Genomic DNA, 24285 nt, shown 5'->3' on the forward strand with positions numbered 1-24285 from the left:
AACAGAGAATGCGTGGGGGCGAAATAGATGAGAAAAGGAACTTCTCTTGGGTCTTCCTACATGAATCACATTGAACGCTCTACAGTGCTGATCAAGCCCCACGATGGAGATGATTTGGCTTACGTTGAAGAAACATTCCCTGCCAGTCTGTACCATGTTGCAGTGTTTCATTATTTCTGTCAGCCTCAGGGTGACTTCACTTACCTGGAACAACAGCGAGACCATTAAGCTTGTATGTAGGAACTTGTTTAAAACTGGAGATTCGGTTTTCTGGGCCCCAATACTAATATTGTCTCCCTGGTGCAGGATCTTAGATCTCTTTGGGTCTCTCCTGAGTCCTTGAATTAGGCTTTCTGATTGTGTCAATCATGCATAACGGCTTGTATTTCACTGAAATAGACTTATCTGAGCACCTCAATTATTTAAATAGCCTATTCCCATATTCATTTGGTCTTTTTATTTTTATACATTTCCAACACTGCTTTCCATTAATTTTCTGTTAGTAAATTCATCTTAGGACAGGCATGAATGTTCTTTCCCTTCGTGTTTTTGAAATGAGATCTACCAGCATCGCTAGAAACACAGAGTTTATTTTTACTGAATTTGATTCTTTATCTTTGGGTATTACTTTACAGTAGCTTAAGTTACTTTTTTTTTTTAAAAGTCATCATCAATATAAATCTTTTAAAATTAATTTTGAAGTCACTGTTAATATCTTACTGACAGTATATAATAAGATGATCTTGATGACATTTGGAAAAAATGTTTCTTGCTGAAAAATTCATTAGCTTAATTTCCATTTCACTAGCATTTTTGCAGGATACTTCAAAACGCATCAAGCAATACTGGTGTAGAAAATGACGGAAAAACTTCCTGTAGAACCAAGATGCCAAAACATATCTACTATAATTCAAGTTACCTTTTATATTAAGCCTGGGTACCAGTGACTGTGGAAACATGTTCTTTATATGTATTGACTCATTGAATCTTCACAACTTCCTCATGAGAGATTACACATGTTTCATATGCAATAAACACTAAATGAACATTTGCATACACTCATCACTTCTTTTTTTCTTTCACCATTAGTCACCCCCTAAAGATCATGGTGAGGCAGTTTGATCCCTCTCTCAGCTCTTTACCATTCCCACTGCTTAGGTCAGGTCTTCATTATTTCTCACCCGGATTGCTGTAGTAGTCTCTGATGTATATGCCATTCTCCACCTTGCAGTTGGCATGGTTTTTCTAAAATACAATAGTGCTCCTGTATTAGGTTTTTTTGTTTGCAAGTGAAGGAAAACTACCTCAAACTATAGTAAACAAATCTGGAAATTTATTGGCCTATCTCACTGGGAAATCCAAGAGATGGGTCTGACTAATGGACCAGCTTGATAAAAGGTTTCAAATATACCCATTGCTGGGTGTGTTGGTCACTGGCAGCAGGACTCAGACTCTACCAGCTGCACAAACCAGCAAACACAGAGCATCTTCCCACATGATTTTTGGCAGAGTGGTCCCAAGGAGGGTCACAGGTCTACCTGTGAATCAATCGCTGATGCTTGAGTCCTAGAGCCTCTATTTGGCACACCTGGTTATACCTCCATTCCCTATGGCTTGGGGGACAAAATCAACCCTATCCATACCTTATGAATGAGTTTCGTTATCAGTTGAAGAGGAGAAGGGAGCTTGGGCAGGCAAACACAACATATGTACATGACATTCCATTTAAAGTCCTACAATGGTTTCCAAAGGTCTTTGGATAATTGCCAAACTCTTTACATGCTGTATATGCCTTGCCTACCTGTACAGATTTATTTCTGCCTCTCTTTTCTTCGACAACTTGTGTAAGGTTCAATTTAAGCAGTGTGTCACAACTCCCCTCTAGTCTGTCAAACTGGGTTAGAGATTCCTTGTCTGTTATGTCATAACACCCTAACCCTCTGGTCCCCTAGCTGTGAACATGCTTTGAGTGTGTGTATAATGGTGTTTATCAACCCTGGAATTATTAGAGAATCTTCTGCTCAAGAGCTTAAAATATTCCCATGCCTAGTCCTACCCTAGCTCAAGTTCATCAGAATCTTGGGGTAGGGAATTGGGGAGTGGAGTCTGTTCATCTATCTATCTATCTATCTATCTATCTATCTATCTATCTATCTATCTATCTATCTATCTATCTAGCTCACTTTTCTTAAGCTCCCCAGGTCATTTTAAGGTGCAACTAGGCTTGGGAACCACTGGGTTACATCATTAATGTTTCATCCAGATCTGAAATTCTGTGATTCTAACCCAAGATTTGGTAGGAGAATTACCTCCTCTTCTTTACCTTTCTCCTCTCTTCTCTTTTTCCTCTGTTCCCCCTCCCTCCTTCTATTTTCAGCTGTTGCATTTATAGATGTCAAAACCATAGTCTTATTAAAAATAAATAGAAAATATTTTCTCTTCATTTTTATTTTATTTGCCCTTAGGTGATTTGAAACTATCTCAGTGACACTGAGATTATCTGAGTCATTCAAAAATGAATTCCTTTGTTGCCTCCTTATACTAGTTCAGTCTAGTCTCTCCTGATACGGGGCCCAACTCCGGAGCTGTGCCTGTGGGCCCTTTATAATTTTGTTTCAACAGCACGGCCAGTCAGGCCTACAATGAACAGAGTCATTTGAGGCACTTCCTGCAATGTTTCAAACTGTTGTGTTGTTGACATTCAGTGCATGTGTTTGTCATTGACACACAGGCTTCCATTCCAGCTGGAAAGCCTTGCCTTTCATGTAGAAGCTGTTTAAAGGAACTGTTCCTACTTATCTCACAGCCAGACAAAGTAGATTGGGGGAAGGAGTTTGTTTGCCCTCATCTTCAAATGCAGTACATTTTGGGGATGCCACAGGACTGTTTTAATTTGCTCCATTCAAAGGCAGACTTCTGCTTTTCCTGAGACCCTGACAGAAGAATGTTTGTCTTTAATGTCATCAGATGAGATAGCGCAGCTGTGTTTATGGTGGGAGTTACCTGTAATTTATGTTTTCACTTAAATATTTAAGAAGATTAGCTGTTTCCTTTCATTTAAAGACCTGAAGTCATTCATTCATTCTTTCTTTTTTTCTTCCTTTCCTGTCCTTCCACTTCAACTCCTCCAAATTTTTTAAGCCGTATGAAGGTGGTTGGAAAGTCAAGACTTCTGTTTTCTGGTACAGAGTTGGAATTGTTGAAATGGCAGCATTTCAGAATGTGAACATATACTTAATTTCACCCCAGAAAAAGCATAAAACAAATGAGGTTATCCAAACAAGGGCAAGACATTTCTTAGGTTTGTGAGATCCCAGCTTATCACATGCCTCCCTTCTCAATAGTCAGCTTCCTTAGTACTTCGTTATAGTTCAGATCATGCTAAATTTTATTATCCTGAAAAATTGACTTCTAGATACATTAGGGAAAGTGAGCTGGGTCAACACCAATCAGATTTTAGATTGGGACTAGGGGGTATAGGGAGTGGTAATTGTGGACTGATTGATTGTAATGGAACCCCAAGTGTTTGTTTTATAAGCAACAACAGATGGATTCCCCTTGCCTGACCTAGTGAAATATGATTTGTTCTCATCTAGGAACTTGAGAAGAAAAATCTGTTTGCCCTTCTACTGCCAAAGGAAATTAGAGCCCTTTGTTCACATTTATCTTTAGGACCTTTCTTTTTTTTCTTTCTAAAAACTAACCTTCCATTGAAAAGTTTACTAGAATCTTCAAAGAGAATAAAAACGTAGCATTATTTATTCATCACTTTAGCAAACACTTAATTAGTACCAACAATATTCTGGCATTGTGGAAGTAATAAAAAGATGAGTGTGGGTGCTCCATCTATACAAACACGTTTAATACACTATGATAAATGCTTTAGTAAATCAAGGGAAAAAATTGCTACCGGTCACAGATATCAGAAAAGACATAAGAGGGAGATGAGGGTAAGGGGGATCAAATATATGGTGATGGAAGGAGAACTGACTCTGGGTGGTGAACACACAATGTAATTTATAGATGATGTGATACAGAATTGCACACCTGAAATCTATGTAATTTTACTAACAATTGTCACCCCAATAAATTAAAAAAAAAAGAGACATAAAATACTTTGATGAGATCTAGACTTAGTGTGTCTCTGATATTTTCTTGTTCTATGAATCTTGGGGACCTTGACGAAAGTCAAAGATGTTAATCTGTCCTGATTCATTTTTGTGAGCCTATATTGTCTCATAGTGATGCTATTTTCATTACTAAATTTTTCCAAATTTTGAATAGCAATCAATTTATTTATTACTTTTAATAAATAAGTACATTTATTAAAAGTATTTTTCAATTTGATAGAAAACAATGGTATTTCATTGTTTTAATTTGCATTTCTTCTATTACTGAGGAGAATTGCAATCTGTTTATGTTTATTATCCATTTGTACTTTTTTTGTGTGGACAAGACCTGTTCAAGACCTCCACACATTTTACTTTTGGAGGTGTTCCCATTTATCTTAGTAATTTGTATCAGGTCTTTAATGTAGTTCCAGCTCCTAACTTTTTGAGAGCTACTCTCTCAGTTGACAGCTTTGGAGACTTTTTGGTTTAATTTATTAAGAGAATAGGAACGGTTTTCTTTTTTTTCTTAAAAATTGACATCCTCTCTCCAAGAATTGGAAGAATAACAATACATGAGCAGCATCTTCCAAGCATTCAAAATTGACTTTCTCACTGTTTATCCAACTTCCTCCTTAGATTTAGCTCAAGCACTCCAACTCAGATCAGAAGGAAGTTCCTATTCATTCTTATGACTTAAGCTAAAGGGTCACCTGTAAGCACAGTGACAAGTGATTTCATTGCCAAGGCAGCACACAGAGTCTTTAGACATGATGCTTGTAAGTTTTAAGTCCCATATAAAAAGAAGCGTGACTTATAGCTCACAATTTATCCAGCTGATTTCATTACTTCTGACATTTCTATCATAGTATAGTAAGTCCTTAATTAATGTCTTCGATATGTTCTGTGACTTTAAGCAAAATGAGACAATTTTTACCATAGGCTAACGGGTATAAACAAGAGTTACGTTCCTACAGCATTTCATCAATGTTATACTGAAACAACATTACTTGACAACCTGCTGTCTAGTTATAATTTAATTCCTCCTCTGGGAAGTTCGAGGACATGTTTCCTGATCCCTGGGGATTCAGACTTCCATGTCCTTCAGTGTGAAGCATTCTCCTGCTTCCTGGGCAGGTTTCCAGTCTTTACTGGCCTTATGTAATATTGTGTACATGTCTCTTTTAAAATCTTCCCTGTTTCTGCAGCTCACTTTTCTTCTTCTTTTTTTTTTTTGTTCACTATACTGCAATTTCTGTCAAGAGCTTGCTCCATGTCTTATTCATTTTCATGTTTTCTTCACCCAAAATGGTGCCTGACACATAGAATGTGCTTGATAAAAGTTCAGCATTAGTAGTCCTCTCTCTATAGAAATTATTATATTTGTAGCATGCAACAATTGAGAAATGTGAATTTTATTTTATATCTAATCTTTATATCTAATATCACACAATGCATATATATGAGTATTACAGAAGAAATTGGAAAATACCGTTAAATAAAAAGAAGAAAAGAAAAGTCTTTTGTAATTATACTTCTTAGAGATTACTACTGTTTTGGGCTTATATTTTTTCCAGAATTTGAAGATGGTAATAATAATAATGATGATGAACATTTATTGAATACTCACTGTATACCAGGCATTGTGCTAAACACTTTACATGGGTTTTCTCACTTAATCCAAATGTAAACCCTATGTGATAGGTCAACAATTGTTTCCTCCATTTCTGAATGAAAGACACTGAAGCTTAGGGAGGTTAAATAACTTGCTGGAGATCACATGACTGACAAGTAGCTTAGCCTGGATTTGAACCCACACAGTGTGAACCTAAGCACACATGAGTCAAACAGCACGTTGATCAAAGTGCACATTCCCAGAGCCAAACTACCTGGGTTTAAATCCCAGGTGTGTCAGTAACAGGCTGTATGACTTCAGGCAAACTAATTAATTTCTCTGTGCCTCAATCCCCATTCCTCATCTTTAAAATGGGGTTAAGAATAATATTAACCTCAACTCTGCACGTATGTGAAGTACTTAGGACAGTGCCTACCAATAGTAAAATCTGGTAAGTGATAGCTTTTATATTACTATATATGTATTAAATAAAAATTATCACACTGTAATCCTCTGTGTAACTTGTCTTTTTCACTTATTATACCGTGAACATCATTTTCAGTTGATAAATATACTTGTATCACATCATTTATAGGACCATATAGTATTCCCCTCTTTGAATACATCATCATTCATATAACTAATTTTCTGTTTCTCTAGGATGTGAGCTTCACGAGATGGGGACTGTTCCAACTACCATGGTTTTCTTGTGCTAGAACAAGGCTAGCACAGGGTAGGTGCTCAATAAATATTTGTTGAATGAATAAATGAATGAATATTATGGAAGTTATTTTCAATTTTTCACTATTAGTCTTATTTTTGAAAAATTCCTTTAGTTCTAGGAGGTTTAAAGTTTTAGAATTTTCCTGTGCAGTAATATATAACCTTCTAGTGATTGCTTAAGGACCAAAATGTAATTCCTACACTGATGTGAAAACATGTTACATCTAAGGATACCCATTTAGTCTAAGAGAAAAAAAATAATGCAGCTAAAGTAAAGATGCATGGTTATGTTTAAAATAATAACTTTAAACGTCCCTTTCATGAAATTTTTTTCAAAGAGTGTTTTACCATGTGGGTAAATTTTAACAAAAATTGCTCAAATTAACTCCAAGTACAATGACATTTATAATGCTTTGATTACACATATGAAATTCATTTAGTCAAAGAGACTTTGAGTAGGAAAAATGCAACTTTGTAAGAAAAAAGTCTCCATTACTATAATGATAGAGTAGTTCCCCAAGATATAATCACATGCACATTTAGAAGAAAGCATTTTATATTCTCTGTAACAGCAACATCTGGTGACTTTCTGACTATTCTAAAACAGCTTCACTCTGCTTTCAAAATTCCATTTTGTGCTCTACAAATCTGTAATTTGCCTGCAGAGACCTAGGGAACTGGAAAATTTTCAGTTTCACTTGAAAAATGTGCTACTATTCCTCAATCCCTAGGATAGGTGGAGGAGCTAGGGTGGAAAATGGTAATGATGGAAAGCCAAGATGAATGAGGCTAGGAGAGCTCCTTCACGTATTGTTATGATGTAGTGGACACCTCAGAGAATTTCTTTAAGGAGGTGATGAGACTGGCCAACAGAACATACCGATTAGAAGGAAGATAAATAGACTATGACTAGCTGGAGAAACAGATATAGCAAAGGAATGCTCCAGAGAGGGAAGAAATCTAGAGTCCAGCCAAGGATATATTTTTTCAATTGAGGATGCTTCTAGATAGATTTTATTTAATTTTATTTTTGACATGGAACTGAACCATGGAAGTAAACCATGTAGTCCAGTCTGCTTCCTTAGGTAGTATTAAAGTTGTTTCTGAGTTGAGGGTCAATTTGTTTTTCATTTAGATTTTGTTCAGTGTGAAAGTGATAGCCCCTGGCTACCTGCAGGGTGGCCCAAAGAATAATTTTGCCAAATAGGTACTATAGTTACCTCATTTGGAGCCAAGACTCTGAAAACTTAGTAAGAGACATTGGAGACCTGTGAACAGTGGTTAAACAGTTAACTAGGCACTGTTAAAGGAAATAATTCATTGATATTGTGGCATAAATTCATTTACAGCCTAACTTAATAGCAGAGTGTGACATAAAAATAATCGTAGTAGGGTTTTCTTTCCTTTACCTTCTTTTTATTTGTTTGCTTCTCAGTTTTTTCTCTTGTTCTCTCCTGATTCATTCTCTTGTTTTCCTCCCCCCTCATTAAATGTTTCTCTTTTTTCCCCATATTGTCTTTACAGCCCCTTTTGCCTCTCTCTCATTATTTTCTGTCTTTTCCCCTCCAACTCCACCATTTTTTAAAAATGTCCATGGAACTGAAGTAGTATTTTGATGGTAGTTGTGAAATAGAGTTTTATTGTTTGTAATTTTAAAAATAGTTTGAGGAGAATGTTTATTTTTCTAAGGAAAAAATTGTGCTCCACTTTTTCTGATTTTAGTTTTCTTACCTAATATAAAGCACTTGAGTAAAGTCTGGCACACAAAACCCACTACATTAAATCCTAGCAATTAGTATTCCCTTTTTAAAAAGATTATATTAGTTTCAGATGTACAAAACACCATGATGATTAGACATTTACACCCCTCACAAAGTGACAGTCTGCCCCCCCAAGTCTACTACCCCTCTGACATCATCTAAAGCTGTTACAATACCGTTGACTATATTCCCTATGCTGTGCTTTGCATCCCGTGACCATATATATATGTTTGACACTCTGATTAGTATTTCCTTGATTCAATTTTTCCTTCTACATCAGTTGAAAGAAAACAAAATTCCTATGTTTTCCCTAAATAATCCAAGATGGGCAGTTGCTGTTGCCCGTATCGTGCTCTGAAGGCTGGAGCATCTACCCTTTTCCCAACTCCCTGTTTCAATGGATCATTATCAACTTGTTTACCAAACTTTCATTCCACATAATTTAAGCTCATATTTTTTGTTTTAGCCTTAGCAGAAGGAACAGATGGACAATGATCTCCTTGAGGTTCAAGTTCTAGAAGATGGCTCTCAGGCCCCCTGTGGACATTTTACTGCATAGTCCAGGCACAGAGCATGGGCTCTGGAGGTTGACACTCAGGTCCGTGGGCAAAGCATTTAACCCCCTCTCAGCATCTGATTCTTCATCTCTCAGGAAACATTCGGAGGACTGATGTTAAAGGAATAGTTAAAGAATAGTTAAAGGAATCCAAGCTAATAGAACACTTGGCGTAGTGCCCACATGTGGTGAGATCCTGATAAATGGCAGCATAAATCCCTGGATCTTCCGCTTTAGGACATTCTTTTCATGGGAATGCTACCTATTCTCCCTCCTTCCTTTACATGACCCATAAGAAAGGAGTGTGATCTGGGACTATTACAATCAGAGAGATCAAAGAGCATTAGATATTGAGAAAGCGAGAGAAGTACAGATAACCAATTGGTCTATGTACATTGTGCCTCTGGGCACAGAGACCCTCTTTGGTGGCTAAGTGACTAAACTTGGAAGCTTCCCGATATACAGCAAGGAGAAAGAGTGTTCCTATTATTTGCTGAATTAACTTTTTTCCAAAAACATTGTATACAGGGGCCTTTCCCTGGGGTTCCTCCTCGGCCTTGCACAGACGTTGCACAAGTATCTGGTTGGTGAAGAAGTCAAGCAAATGTGATAAACTATCTCTCTTTCAACTGTAAGGGTTACACAAGACAGTGTGTGTGTGTGTGTGTGTGTGTGTGTGTGTGTTTAAAGCTAATAGAATCAAACCCTTCTCTTACTAATGCTTGAAAGGAACCCAAAACTTAAAAAAAATCTCAATTACAGTTTCCTAGTACTTTCTCCAAATTAACCTAAAAATGCTGAGACCAAAACTGATCCAAGCAGGTAATGTTTTTAAATGAAATTTATATTGGCTGCACTTTCAATAGCTCTTAATTGCAGGTCAGCGTTCACTGTTGTGCTGCCTGCCATCAGCTGTGAGCGGGGTTGCCAACAATGTAATAATAACATCATTAGTAGTGAAGGTGGTCAACCTTGCAGGTGATTTACTTTCTAACCAAATGGATGAGAATGAGTTCTAATTTTTTCTCTACAATGACATCACTTCTACTTACTTTCATTATGCTGTCCTGGGTGAAGAAAAAGAGGGTGGCAGGATTGCTGGTCAGTGGGAATTTTCCCTGCCCCCTGATGTGGACATCATGGGTCATGGCTGTTGGAAACAGCGTTATAAAGGTATGACAGGCAGAATATAGGATGCGTTGGGTCACTGCTGATCCTGAGGTGGGACCATAATGCTTTAACAAGTCAGTGGTTTTTTTGCTGAAATTCATCTTTCTCAGGAATGCCTGTGGATAGCGTGCCTCGATGAGTTACAGAACCAAGAAAATGGATCTTTGTGGGGATCTATATAGGGTGTAGTACAAATGGTTCTAGTGCTGTGTGACAAGGAGAGAGAGGAAAGTTAGGAGCTGCTGTGGGCAGCTAGTCTTTAAGGATGCCAAGAGAAGGAAGAGCAGCTACCTTTCTGCCGTGGTGGTCATAGAAGATATCCTGTGAGCTGATGACACGTCTTTCTCAGAATCTGAAGTGGGAAAAGACTCTCTGGGTTTGGGGGTTTCTTCTTAGGCCACAGACCTCAAAGAAGTGATGTGAGCTAGGCTGTGCAAAGGTTCTGAATTCGTTCGCTGGAGATTTCCCCCACACTTTCAGGAGAGAAAGGAGGGTGAGATAAGAGAACAGGAGAGTGAGAGGAAATAATGGGAGAGGCAGTTTTCCATAGATATTCTGTCATCCTATACGTCCTGCTGCGTATGCCAAGAATACATGGCCAGCATCACTTTATGCTGAGGCCATTTCTCAGGGTTGTGTTTGCGGTGAACAATCCTGAGGGATGAAGTATGTATCCCTCTGGGACAAAGAACAGGCTTGCTTCTTGCTTCCTTAAAGTGGTGAGTTCCCCAGGCTCAGTGTTGCTATCCTGTAGTGCCACCCACTGTGTGCAAGCATCCATCTGCGCCCTCCATATTACTTTTGTGGGATTTGGAGGGCAAGTGGAAGAGATGCAAATATGCTATTGCTCATACTGCTCGTTGTGCTATGTGTGAAGTCCTTTGTCTCTCTCCCAGAGATCTCGTGTCTTCTGCCAGCATCCATGAAACAATAACAGGCTAATCAATTAGTTGGTAAATAAGTTGAAATCAAATCTCAGACCTAACAAGACAGGAATGTAAAAGTTTACACAAATGTTTTGAGAGAACTTGAGTATGCACTAAATCATTTTCTTCTCTGTCTTTCATGAAGTTGCTCATCCATCCTTAAAAACTATTAATAAACTCGGAGATTCTTGGCGATGCTGTAGAATTCTTGGACTCCTTAACTTTGACCTCTAAAGTCACTTAACTTCCTGAATCTTTCCCTAGGCACATGAAAGACACTGTGAGAGCACGGATGCCGTGTACTTGATACCAGACTACTGGGGTTTTGCAGAGGTCATCCAGCCATTCTTGCCTTCAGGCTACACTTAAATCAGTTCAGTTTTCAAACATCTCCAGAGTGCGTGAATTGAGCCACATTCCCTCAGTAGCCTATTTCGCCTTTTCCCTTTTAGGACATTTCTCTGCTTTATAATTTAAGTAGAATGAAAAAGAGAATGAAATGGCTTATAAGCTAAATTTTTTCCTTTTGTGGCCTTCTGCATAGGTATTTGGGAAACTGATCATATCCTGGAGGGTATATTGAAGTTCACTGTCATTGTTTTCTCCGAAGAATGAGTGGTGTTCCAATTTTCTTTAAAAATCTTTCACTGTGAATCTCATTCCTATAACCATTCTCTGCTGGTTTCCTCAGGGAAAATAGGAAAAGAGCTCTACTTTCTCTCTTCAGATCTTTCGACCCTGCTAAACCTTATATACATTTTCTTTCTTCCAGAGACTTCTGTGAGTATCATCTTCTAGGAGTCATATTAAGTGGATTCCTCAATTAGGTCACTGGAATGATTGAGTTCTAAGACTACATCGAACATAAGGTTTATGAGTTTATGTTATCTGGGGATTATATATCCCAGTTTATGTACACCTGGGTAGAGTATCATCACCCTCCATGTACTCTACCCTAAATTGTTCTTGATAGCATGAACAATTTGTCACAATTTGCCCAGTAGAGCAAGTGCTTCCAAGGATGGACCTCAATAAGAGACACCCCCATTTCCATAAGCTTCCCTTATAGATATGCCTTGTCTTGTGCTTCAATTTTTATTAGATTCACTATTATTGATATTGTTATTTTATCTTGCAATTAAGAAAGGTCAATCTTTATTTTGAAGGTCAAAGCAGAGTCCATACACATAGTCTCCCATGTATTTACTTTCCACCATAGTCTGATAGAGAAATACTGAAAGGTTATTCTTCTTTCTCCTTTCCCTTAAAATTTTCAAGCTGTACAGCCAAAAGCAGGTCATGGTGTTCTTTCTTAACTTCCTTGGCCATTTACTTATCAGTCAACAAATGTTTGTTTGGGATTTAGGTTGTGCAAGCAGCTGAGATTTAATTATCTGATTGGGTATGGTAACTGAGCATGTAGCTATTTACCATAAATTAAAAAAAAATAATAATTCCTTAGTGACATTTTTCTGGTATAGGATTTTCTGGGTTAGGGTGACGTTAACGTGAAGAAGGGAAATTATGCAAGGGTGGCCTTTGAGAAGGCCCTGAGAGATCACTTAACTCTGTTTAATTAGGTAGTTAGCAGTACATTTTTTTTCTATGAATTTTATTTGTTAGACGAGCAGAATTTTATTTTTGCTCTTACAAGTATTACTTTGGCTGTTACTATAATCAATGGCTTAAAATGTAGCTATCGATCCACGGACCATTAAACATTATGTTCTGCCTGCCTGTGAATCATATTTAGCCAAACTTCAGTAGCTTAAATGAAGTCAGAAAAATGATGTTGTAGAATGACTTTTATTGATGTGAAAAGATTTTTACCAGTGGTAATTTTAATTTTCTTCCTTTTGTTCATATCCATTTTCTAATCTTTCCATTGTTAATACCTGTAAAACGGAGGCATCAATTGCTTAGAGAGATGGTTTTTAACTGTTGAAAGGACCAACAAAACCCAGTAGGGCCTACTTTGATTTGCCATGTTCTGAAAAACTCAGTATCATTGAAGTTAACATTGGGATATATGAAGAAAACCAACATTTAGAATTGGAGAGGTAATAAAGTCCTGATCTTTTTTTTATTGTATGGACATATTTGTGCTTTGAAGATACAAACTTTGAAGATACGTGGTTACGTAGTGGAAAGTCACGAACTTAATTGTCCAACCTCGTATATTATATGGCCTCTGAAACAGTTCCTGGTGCTTCTACTCATTGGCATAGCTCTTTTGAGGTCCTGAAGCACTTAAAGGCAATGGAAACTGTTTGACCATCATAATCTTAGACGCAACCCCTAATTTGAACACCTAACATAATCATGGTATAGTTACAAAAACTAGGAAATTAACTTTGGTATACAATGCTACTAGCTAAATTACAGACTTTATTTGGATGTCACCAGTCATTCCACAACTAATACCCCTTTTCTCTTCCAGAATACTACATCGCGTTTAGTTATCATGTCTTAATCTCCTCCAATCTAGGAGAGTTTCTTTTCTTTGTGACATTGACATTTTGAATAGTACTGATCAGGTATTTTGTAGAATGTTCCTCAGTTTGGGTTTGTTTGATGTTTTCTCAAGATTAGACCGGAGTTAAGAATTTTTGAAAATATATTGCAGAATTAAATACTTTTCTCATTGCGTTATGTCAGAGGGTCCGATATCAACATGATTTTTTTACAGTTGATGTTAACTTTGATCATTTGGTTAAGGTGGTGTCTTCTAGGTTTCTCCACTGTAAAATTATTATATTATCCTGTCCATTCTCTGTTCTTTAGAAGTAAGTCATGGAGTGCAGCCTGTTCTCAAGAGGCACTTAGCAATCTGCCCTGGAGGGCAGTTTCTCAAAGAATTTGTGGATGTATGTTAAAACCACTGCAGTAATTAACAAATACTGGGGGTGCCAAAAAAACGTATACAAGTGGACACTTTGGTCAATGTTCCTCAACCAATAAGTAGTTCACCATAATCAGAAGTGTCTGGATGCTGATGGTAACCACTTTGAGCACCTCTTGTAATTGCAGAAGTCAAATGCGACTTGTATTCATTTTTTGTTATCGGTATATATTGAGTATTACAATTTTAACACAGTTTCTTCCTTTCTTAAAATGTGTAGACATTGTTTTGGCACCCACTGTATTTTGGGCAAGATACTGTGAGGCTACGTAAATATTCTGTTTACCGATAGGGCTTGCCTTATAATGTTTCATTAGTGAGTCTCGCCTGTAACAATTACTACTGTGGTGTTCTAAGATGATTTACTCTATCCATCACTCCTCCATTTAATACTTGGAATTCGTCTGTAAGGAAGAGCTGTCCCTTCACATTTATTTATTTAGTTAATCAATCATTTGTATCACTATGGGGCTCACAGATATTTCTTTTATTCTTTGGGTTTCTAGCTGAATCTTCTTACTGACTTACATGACTTCCAGTGACAGCTGCTTCATATAAGCAAGTGCTAGAAGCCTATTTCTCCCTCCTGGTGCCTGTCACTCCCAGATTTCACATTACTTGTTTGCCTTGTAATCTCAGTTGTCCGATGGGTTCAAGAAAAGTTGATAATTTGCAGTTCAGCTTTTTTCTTGTGATAAGGGTGTGAGTGAGGATTTTTCCAGCTCTCTACATCTCTAAGCTAAAACCAGAAGTCTATATATTTTAATATAACATGTATTATATTTTAATGCAAATACAAAATAATATAATAAACCAACTCTAAAAAGATATTTTCGTTGTAAGGAAACTTTAAGATGAACTAGGTATTAGGTGATATTAAGGAATTATTGTTAGTTTTGTTAGATGTGGTAATGGATGGTATTGTAAGATAATGTCCTTTGTTTTTAGGATGGCTTGGGGAAGTATTTAGGGATGAAATATCATGATCTTTCTTATTTTGTTGTGTTTTCACAGGGGTCTTTTAATGTGGCTATTTCATCATGGAGTCCTAAAGATTTAAATTGAAGGTTAGTTCACCAAGGTCTGCTTGGTATAATTAAAAAAATTGGGGTCTGATTTACTTTAGGACATTGCCTGAATTGAGCCAATGATGTAAAAATTTGTGACCGTTCCTTTCATCTTTAGAATGAGTCATTTCATAGAACAAGAGCTCTTTGAAAAGGAGGTAGGTACATTCAAGGACGAAACTTTGAATAACATTACAAATACATGTGGGGATTACTTCTCTTAACCTTCCCAAAAGGGACTTGCAGGGATTTTCCATGGTCGCTGCACACTGAGAAGAGGCAAATACTACCTCAAACTTCTAGGAATTATTGAACACTCACTTTGAAACAGTACTGGTACCTGGGACACACAATGCCAGTGTAGTGGGAGTCTGTGGGACCCAAACATAGGAGATAAATGGATTTTTAACCAGCCTATCTCTCACTGGACTCCTGATTATATCTTATGGTTAATTTTCTAGTTTCTCTGTAGTAGTTTAAACAGCTCTCCTTAGCAAATAGCAGAATCCTCATTTTGACTCCCAGACAGTTTCAGTAGAGGCTATTATGGTCTAAAAGACCAAAAAGAGAAAGCATGTGGTGTTTCACTTCCCTAAAAAAATAAATCAAAAGAAATACTACATCCCTTGGGAAACCACAGGTATTAGAAGCACCACAGGATGTGAAAATGGGCCTGTCTTACCACATCCCCCTTTTAAATCTCCTGTTTGGACAATGTTATAGACAGAAGGATTTTAGAGACTAACCGAGTATTTTCTTAATGTTAAAATTTTAAAAAAAATTTCAATTACAGTTGACATTCAACATTATATTAGTTCCAGGTGTGCAGTATAGTGGTTAGACATTGATATAACTCACAAGGACATTTGTATAACTTAATTGGGAGGTGACTTCAACTGCAGCTGTTGTGCTAAATATAGTTTCCTTACCTGGAACAAATTGGTTCTGTCTTGGCCCCTGGATTTAACAATTGAACTGGCACTTCTCCCCAACATTCCATTAGTAGAAAACATCAGGAAACATTTGCATTAACCTGGAAGGCATAGCAATAAACTTTTCTAAATTCCTCAGGTGATACCCAACATCGTGACTTTATGCCACTTTATAGTGAGTGTCATTGGGACGTTGGCCGTTTTCAGCAGGACATTAGACTGGTCCACTACACGGAAGACATCACACTGGTAAGACCCGAGGAGAGGAAGTAGTGGGTATCCTTGATGCTTTGGTAAGACACTGTGTGCCAGGAAGGAGACACTTGTGTGTCAAAGGGTGGGAAACAAAGTCCTAAAAAATACAGGGCCTTCTTGTTTATACATTAATCTTCTCGGACCACTGTTAGAATAAAATGACTATAGTTATGCGGGCTTGGACCAGCTTCATGCAGCTACAACCTGCTAGCAACTCACCCTGGGCCTGTGTCACGTGCCTCTTGCTCCCCACCCTGGAAATTCTCTGACACTACAGTCTGAGACCCCTGCAGGAACCCCCTTGGCATTCATGCATCCGCGTGCGGAAATTGTGAGGGTGAGGGAGTTCTTGCCTTACGGAAATGTAACCTAGGATTGGTCCAGTTGGGCACTCCTGCCTAAGACTTCGACTCTTGAAGGCACGGCACAGAAATGCAGGCACTGCCAGTGATGATTTCCGTGGTCCTGGGAGTAAGAGTCGGTGAGGTTGGCCAGGAGCGCACAGCGTCCGCGCCCTCAGTCGCGAAATCCAAAACGGTTCCTGTGGAATGATTTTGGCTGCGTCTCCTCTGGCGACTTCTCTTGGTTCCTGCTTATTGTTCACCTTTGTTTTTCAATATTACGGTGATTCTATGGGCTATCCAATGGTTTTCTTACAAATAATTTTTCTGCGGAAATAGTTTCTACTGTTTGCAACCATGAACCCTGACTTTGTAAAATGAGAGCGTTCTACTAAATGACCTCTCCACGCTTACCTCATCTTTCCCCCACTCAATTACTATGTTGCTTCTGTGTCGTCAATGTGTGTGTTTCATGAGGTTGGGTTTTTTTTTTCGTTAAAAAATAAAAGCAATGATTTATTAGGCTTACGTTTTTAGTTTTTCTACAGGTTGTCTTTTGAGAAGATGAGTGCGAAGAGCAGGGAATTGAATCAATACCAGTATGATAGATACTTAATAGCCACGAGGCTATTTTAACTTGATGTTTTGAATTACTTTTATTAATTAAACCCAACTGGATGATTTATTATAAAGTTAATGGTGTGACTTTCTTTCTGTCGGGTAGGTTAGTTCTGGGTGTCAATGATCACAAAGGCAGAATGCAAAAAATTTCACATGTGAACAGAAAAAAAATAAGGTTTTGTTGTTATTTTTGTTGTTACTGTTATATACTATTCAATTAGTTTAACACATGGTGACGGAAGGGTCTATATTTGCCGGTCTTTTTCATACATACATAAAGATAGTATGAAGGATCTGTATGGACCTGAATTGCTTCGGTTAAAAGAGAGAGACACAGAGAGGCCCAGAGGAAAGATCAGTGAGCCAGTGTTGCAGCTTGAGGAGATCTGAAGGCTGCATGGGGAAGGGTATAAAGAGAGGTGACACTTTGGAAGGTGGCTGAGGAGAGATTTTGGAGAAATGGAGATGTGCGAGGATAATAGGGATTTTTGGAGATAAATACTTTGTGTGTGATATAAACTATCTCCATTTTCCCCAAGAAATAAAAATATGGGTATTTCTTACTGATGCCTTTGGCTGGAGGAGATAAATGTAGGGTGAAAATAGAGACAACACGTAAAGGCAGTCAACACTTGGCTTACAGAAATCACTTTTGTAATATTATTTAAATGACATTTGTCACTGTCCTTAACTGGGTCTTAGTCAAGCTGTAGTAGGATTCATGTATCAAGGCTCTTTTCTTATGTTTGATCTATTTTTCACACAGAATTGCCCCATTTTCACCTACTGTATTTCCCCCCAAATAAGTCCGGGTCTTATATTAATTTTTGTCCCAAAGATGCATTAGGGCTTATTTTCAAGGGATGTCTTATTTTTTCATGTACAACAATCTACATTTATTCAAATACAGTCATGTCTTCTTCTTCTGGAACATCATTATAACTCTCCAAACCCCGAATTCTGGCTTGAATTTCTTGCGACTCCATTTCTGTAGAACCATTGGCCCCAATCTCTCATGTCCAGCAATAGAGCTCTCCAAATGAGCACTTTTTGTCCATGTATCCTGCTGGTAGTGCATGGGCAACACAGCTGTCCATGATTTTATCCTATGAATTCTTCACCCAAGTCACAACCTCTTGCAGGCTAGGCTTCACAAAGTTTCAATGCTGATTTCTCTCCATTCTGTTTTCAATGTAGTCATTGATTTCCATGCGCAAATGGTCCTTGAATGGCTTGTTTATTGCAACATCAAGAATCTGGAGATAGGCAGTCATTCCTGTGGGAATCATTATTTGATCTACTCTTCTCTCTGCAAGGAAGTTCTTCATGTCTTTAGCGCAGTGAGTGCTGGCTGAATCCCAGACTAGCAGACCTCTTTGGCCACCTCACAAAACAAGTGGCAGCATTAAATCGACCCACTTCCTTATAACTGCTTGTGTGCATCAGGCTTTTTCGGTTTCAAGAACATAAATGCCTGAAACACGTTCAACCTTATCTTTCTTGCCCTTAGTGATGATTAGAGGTGGGGCTTTTTTTCCATCCAGACAAATTACCAAAGTGCAGGTAACATGCACTTTCGTAACCAGTGGAGGGAATATAGATTGACGAGGCACCCCTCTGATCAATTTTCATTTGAGATTCTTGGCCCATAAACACTGCAGTGTCATCCATAGCAATGATGTTGGAGAACTGGTATTTAGAAAAGTTGATGCCGTCAACATTGGATTTGAATGCAAGTGCACATTTAATAACCTCAATATCCTCCAGCTTGAACAGTGTTGTCGATCTTAGAGACAGTTCATATTGCTGAAGAAAATCATCCAACTAGTGTTGTATTGTTTTGAATTCTTCTGGGGATATTTCTAACTGTGGTGCCATTGTAAGGGCAAATGCTTGAATATCAGCCCTGAGCACAACCAAAGCCTTTGCTCTCCTGTCAGCAATCCATTCACAGATGATGTCTTCCAGCTCAGGAAATAATGGTTGCCGACCTGACCCACACTTGCGCTTCTTAACATTTCCCTCATCCACCTGTTGACTGAGATTATCATAATCTGCTCGCCATTTTCAGACCATTCAGAGATCCAACTTCTTCTCTTTGTGGAAAGTCATGAGATTCTTGCCCCAGGAGTCCTCCACGATTCCTTTCTTGTACTCGACGGAATAGCTCTTTCTTTTTGCACTCATCTTGTCTAGGGGTCAAAATATTATTCCCTTTAAATCTACCATTAAATCAATTGTTCATTTAAGACTTACAAGACAGGAGTGGCAACAAAAATGATGACAAATAAGAATGATGGTCCACACAAAAGTGACGAAAAATTGCAGGCACCAAAATTCAGAAAACGTTTCTTTATTTCACACGAGTGCATTAAGTACGTCCGTTACAACACACAACGTATTGCATTATGAAGATTCATATTAGACACAACCGTATCTATTCGTTATCAAGTGCCCATGTTATTCGTGCATTGTGTCTGTACTCCAATTGGTCATTCAGCAGTAAGTCTCGAGTTCATCTGTTTACATAGGCATTTACCTCTTCTCCAAAGGTGCTCGCTAGGGTTATTTACAAATACTTAATTATAATTTATATTATCATTTAAGTATTAATGTCAATAACATTATTTATTTATATTTAATTATACATTAATATTATTATTTTATAATTCAGTACGTCTATCATGTGTTGCAACGGACATACTAAATGCATCCATCTGGCTGACGATCTTAACTGGGGCTTATTTTGGGGGCAGGGCTTATATTATGAACATCCTGAAAAATCATGCTCAGGCTTAAGAAGGATTTAATCACTGATTTTCTTTAGAATTGTTTGTGAATTATAGTAAGAAACAACAGGTTAAGTTTTAACCAGTTTTATTGTTTTAAAATTCCCTATAGATAATGTGCCCCCTTTTCATCTCCTCTTGGGTGCACACCCCCTGTCAGCACTCCCCTTGGTCTATCACTGTTGTATGACTTAGAATAATCCTACAAGACGTTACCACCCCCATATTATAGATGAACGTTGAAGAGATTAGAATTTCACTGAAGGACGTCTTTATTTATTTATTTATTTTCATTTTTTTGCATATGACTTGTTCTCTAAGGGTTTATTATTTTCTTTGAAAACATGTCTTGTGTTTCAGGCTATAATAAAAGCCAGTTATTTGACATATTTTTGGCTGCTAATGTGAAAAATGTTTTTTTCTTTTTTCTTTTTTTTAAATATATTTTTTTATTAGTTTCAGGTGCACAAAACAATGTAATAGTTAGACATTTATCATTTATATCCCTCACACAGTGACAGCCCCCTCCCCTAATCCACTATCACTCTGACATTGCACACAGCCATTACATTTCCACTGTCTCTATTACTAATGCTGTACTCCACTTCTTGTAAATATATATATATGTATATATACACACATACATATATATATATATACATATATATATATATGTATATGTGTATATATATATAAAATTGTAGTTGACATTATTGTTCAGCTTCAGCGTCAGGTGTACAGTGCAGTGATCAGGCATCTACATCATCCCTGAGGTGGTCTCCCAAATGGGACAAGTGTTCATTGGATACCCTACAAAATCTTTACAACATTATTGATTACATTCCCCAAATTGCCTTTTGTAACCCTGTGGCAATCTTGTGGCAATCTTTCTAATCCCCTCACCTTCCCCCTTATCCCCATCCCCCCTCCCATCTAGCAACCCTCAGTTTTTTCTCTATGTCTCTGAGACTGTTTCTGATTAGTTCATTCATTTATTCTTTTCTTTAGATTTCACATATAAGTGAGATCATATGGTATTTGTCTTTCTCCGTCTGACTTATTTCACGTAGCATAATGTTCTCTAGGTCCATCCATGTTGTTGCAAACGGTAAGATTTCTTTGTTCTTTATGGCTGCGTAATACTCCATTGTATAAATGTACCACAGTTTCTTAATCCAGTCGTCTACCGATGGGCATTTTGGTGGTTTCCATGTCTTGGCTATTGTGTATAGTGCTGCAATAAACATAGGGGTGCATAAATTTTTTTGGATTAGAGTTTTGGATTTCTCTGGATAGATACCTAGGAGTGGAATTGCTGGATCATAAGGTAGTTCCATTTTCAGATTTTTGAGGTACCTCCATACTGTTTTCCATAGTAGCTGCAACAATCTGCAGTCCCACCACCAGTGCACAAGTGTTCCCTTTTCTCCACATCCTCGCCAGCACTTGTTGTTTGTTGATTTATTGATGATAGCCATTTTGACTGGGGTTAGGTGGTATCTCATTGTGGTTTTTATTTGCATTTCTCTAATGATTGGTGAGGTTGAGCATTTTTTCATATGTCTGTTTGCCACCTGTATGTTCTTTTTAGAAAAATGTCTCTTCATGTCCTCTGCCCATTTTTTAATTGGGTTGTTTGTTTTTTTTGGAGTTGAGTGAGTTTTTTTGTAAATTTGGGATATTAACTCCTTATCGGATATATCATTGGCAAATATCTTCTCTCATTCAGTGGGATCCCCTGTTGTTTTATTGATGGTTTCCTTTGCTGTGAAAAAATTTTTAGTTTGATGTAATCCCACATGTTTATTTTTTCTCTTACTTCCCTTGCCCGAGGATATATATCAGTAAACATCTTACTCTGGATAATGTCAAGGACGTTTTTACATAGGAGTAAACATTACACCCCAGCACCTCAGGTGTGCAAACCTGTGCGGTCCTCACTTCACTGCCTCCCCAAGGCAGCCTGGATATATCAAGATGCAGAGTTTTCTTCTATTCTAGGATTTGGCAGATTAGTGCTGCTCTCTCTTCAGCTTCCAAAATCTCATGGAGGTTAGAGTACTACTTGAGGCAAGTATGCATTCTCTCCATGGTGGCAAAAATTACTTTGGTTGTCTTTGGTCTATAAAGCTCTTATATGATGTCATCTTTGATTGTGAAAAGAACTCTATAACAGCAGTGACTAAATTTAGACCTACAGCTGTCCTCCTTCCCTAATGTATTTGGCTTATCCTCAAAAAATAAACGTAAATAGCATTGTGGCTTGTTTGTGATTAAAGGCAAGTCACTCTCATGAAAACGTTTATTTAAAAAAAAAAACCAGCTTAATGCAATAACAACTAGTATGATGAGGTATCAAAACTAATTTACTCTTGGTCAGAATATGCCCTTTTTTATATATCCATATGAAAGGATGGATTCAAGAGATTAGTAAATTAAGAGTTCAAAGCAGTGGAGAATGTTTGCTTTGAATATTAAGCAGCAATAGAAAAATCCTTCTTACTTGTTTTGAATTGCTACCTTCTTCTTTCTATTTCCCCCCATTTTTAGCTCCCATTCTTCAATTCTGAGTATTTATTGTTACAATATACTTACCAAAGGCAGATTAAGTGCTCTTTGCTCTCATGGTAAAGGGTTTCTCTTGCTTACAATTTAACACTAAAAACATTTTTGACTCAAGTCTAAAGAAGACAAACATATGGATTAGATTTATTTTGAAGTAAACATGGCTTTAAGACTGGTCTGTGGTAGTGGTAGCTTAGGGAGAGGGAGACAAAAACACATTTGGGGCTTTTCTAACATCAAAACACTTAGAAATATTTTTGGGTCAGTCATAACCCCAGCACAGATGACCTCATTCCTGGAACAACCTTCCCATCCAACCAAAATCCTACGACTCTGTGAGTTAGAAGGCTGGTGGAAACTTTCCTGCTTGCTTTCCATCTGTCTCTCACCCTCTGACTCTCCATATTTCAGGGTGGAAGTTGACTATAGAGCTACCCACCTCTTAATCTAATTTTTTGCATCTTAAATTATGTTGCTGACCTTAGTTCCGTTTTTGTCCAGGTGTGGTCCATAGAGCACCTGCATCAGAATGACCGCAGCGCTTGTTAGAAATGCAGAGTCCCAGGTTCCACGACTGTCCTAATGAATCCACATCTTCATGGGGAGAGCCCAGAGTTCTGCATTTTAATAAGATGGCTGAGCACACCAAAGTTTGAGAGGTACTGTTCTAATAACTTAGTACTAACATTTTATCCATATTAAATTGTTAGGTTATGACAACCTGAGGCTATATTTAGATAATAATAATTTTAGCACTGTTTCATATTTCAGTTCCACTAGTATTTATTGATCTTCTACAGGCTTTTCCTGCACATTATTTCACACAACAATAAATTATCCAGTGTAGTAAGTATTTTATCCCACAGTAAAGATGAACAAACTGAGGCTTCCAGATATTACTTGCTCACCCAAGTTTATACTAGTTAGTGGTGAAACTAGGATTTCAATCAGGTTTCTGACTCCATAGCCCAACCTCTTATATTTCTACCACAGCTGTTCTTGAGCTGAACTATAGGTGTTTCTTAAGCTTCTTCTATGGGCCAGGCATTGTTCTAAGTATTGGAGATAGAGTGACAGGAGACAGGACCCCTGATCCCCTAGACCACAGTCTAATAGGAGAAGGCAGACATTAAACAGCTGAAATGCACGTGAGTGCCACAATAAAGGAAAGATTCTATGTCTGAAAAAATGATATTCTTATTGTCACATAAAACTCAATAAGACATTATTAGTCTTAGGGGCCAATAAAGACCTTAGTTATTATATCTAGCAGGTGATGTGAGAATTGTCCAAGAATATTAACTAATGAAGATTGTATATGACCAAGGAAATATATAACTGGAAAATTACTTCTATCTCATAAATAATCCTCGTTGTGATCAACTAGTCAGATTGGAAAGCATTTTTTAAAATCTGTTTAAGCATTTAGCCACGTGACACATTAGGCAGACATTATTCACCTATCACTCTGAGCATCTCAGCCCCCAGATAAATGGAAATGGGTTTGAAAAAGAACAGAAGAAACTATCTTTGCCCTTGGCTTAGGTCATGAAGCCACATGGCCCTAATGTTCTTTATATTTTGAAACAAGCTTGAACAAATGCCTTTCTGGCACTCCCTGGAGTTTTATTTATTGTAATTTGATTGTGGTTCTTCTTCTGAAAGCAAAATTAAGATGAGTGACCAGTGAGAAAGAGAGACAGAGGCGAGGGCTGGGAGACTCCCCAACGTCATTGCTTAAATTGGGTGCCGTTCCCTGAAAACAGTGCACTTAATTTTTCTTCACCTAGTTTCCTGAAGTACTTTCTTTGAGCTTCACTTCTCTGGGCTTTTGAGGGAGTCGATGAAAGAAATAATCCCACGAGGACTATTCCTGTATTCTCTCAAAATGGCTTTTGAGACATTGCTCCTTTTGTTTTTCTGAGCTGTTCTGAGGATCCATGTCAAGAGTTAT

The 24285-nt window shown here is 37.7% G+C and overlaps 1 long non-coding RNA gene across 1 annotated transcript; it reads left to right on the forward strand.

Annotated features, from left to right (window-relative positions):
* The first annotated feature begins 6384 nt into the window (after window positions 1–6384).
* Window positions 6385–22975, forward strand: LOC117032240 (uncharacterized). Its single transcript, XR_004424706.1, has 4 exons — window positions 6385–6457; window positions 14776–14828; window positions 15900–16009; window positions 22833–22975. It is a non-coding gene; the product is annotated as an uncharacterized LOC117032240 (long non-coding RNA).
* Window positions 22976–24285: the final 1310 nt, after the last annotated feature.

Source organism: Rhinolophus ferrumequinum, chromosome 12 (assembly GCF_004115265.2).
Source record: "Rhinolophus ferrumequinum isolate MPI-CBG mRhiFer1 chromosome 12, mRhiFer1_v1.p, whole genome shotgun sequence".
Classification (NCBI taxonomy): Eukaryota; Metazoa; Chordata; class Mammalia; order Chiroptera; family Rhinolophidae; genus Rhinolophus; species Rhinolophus ferrumequinum.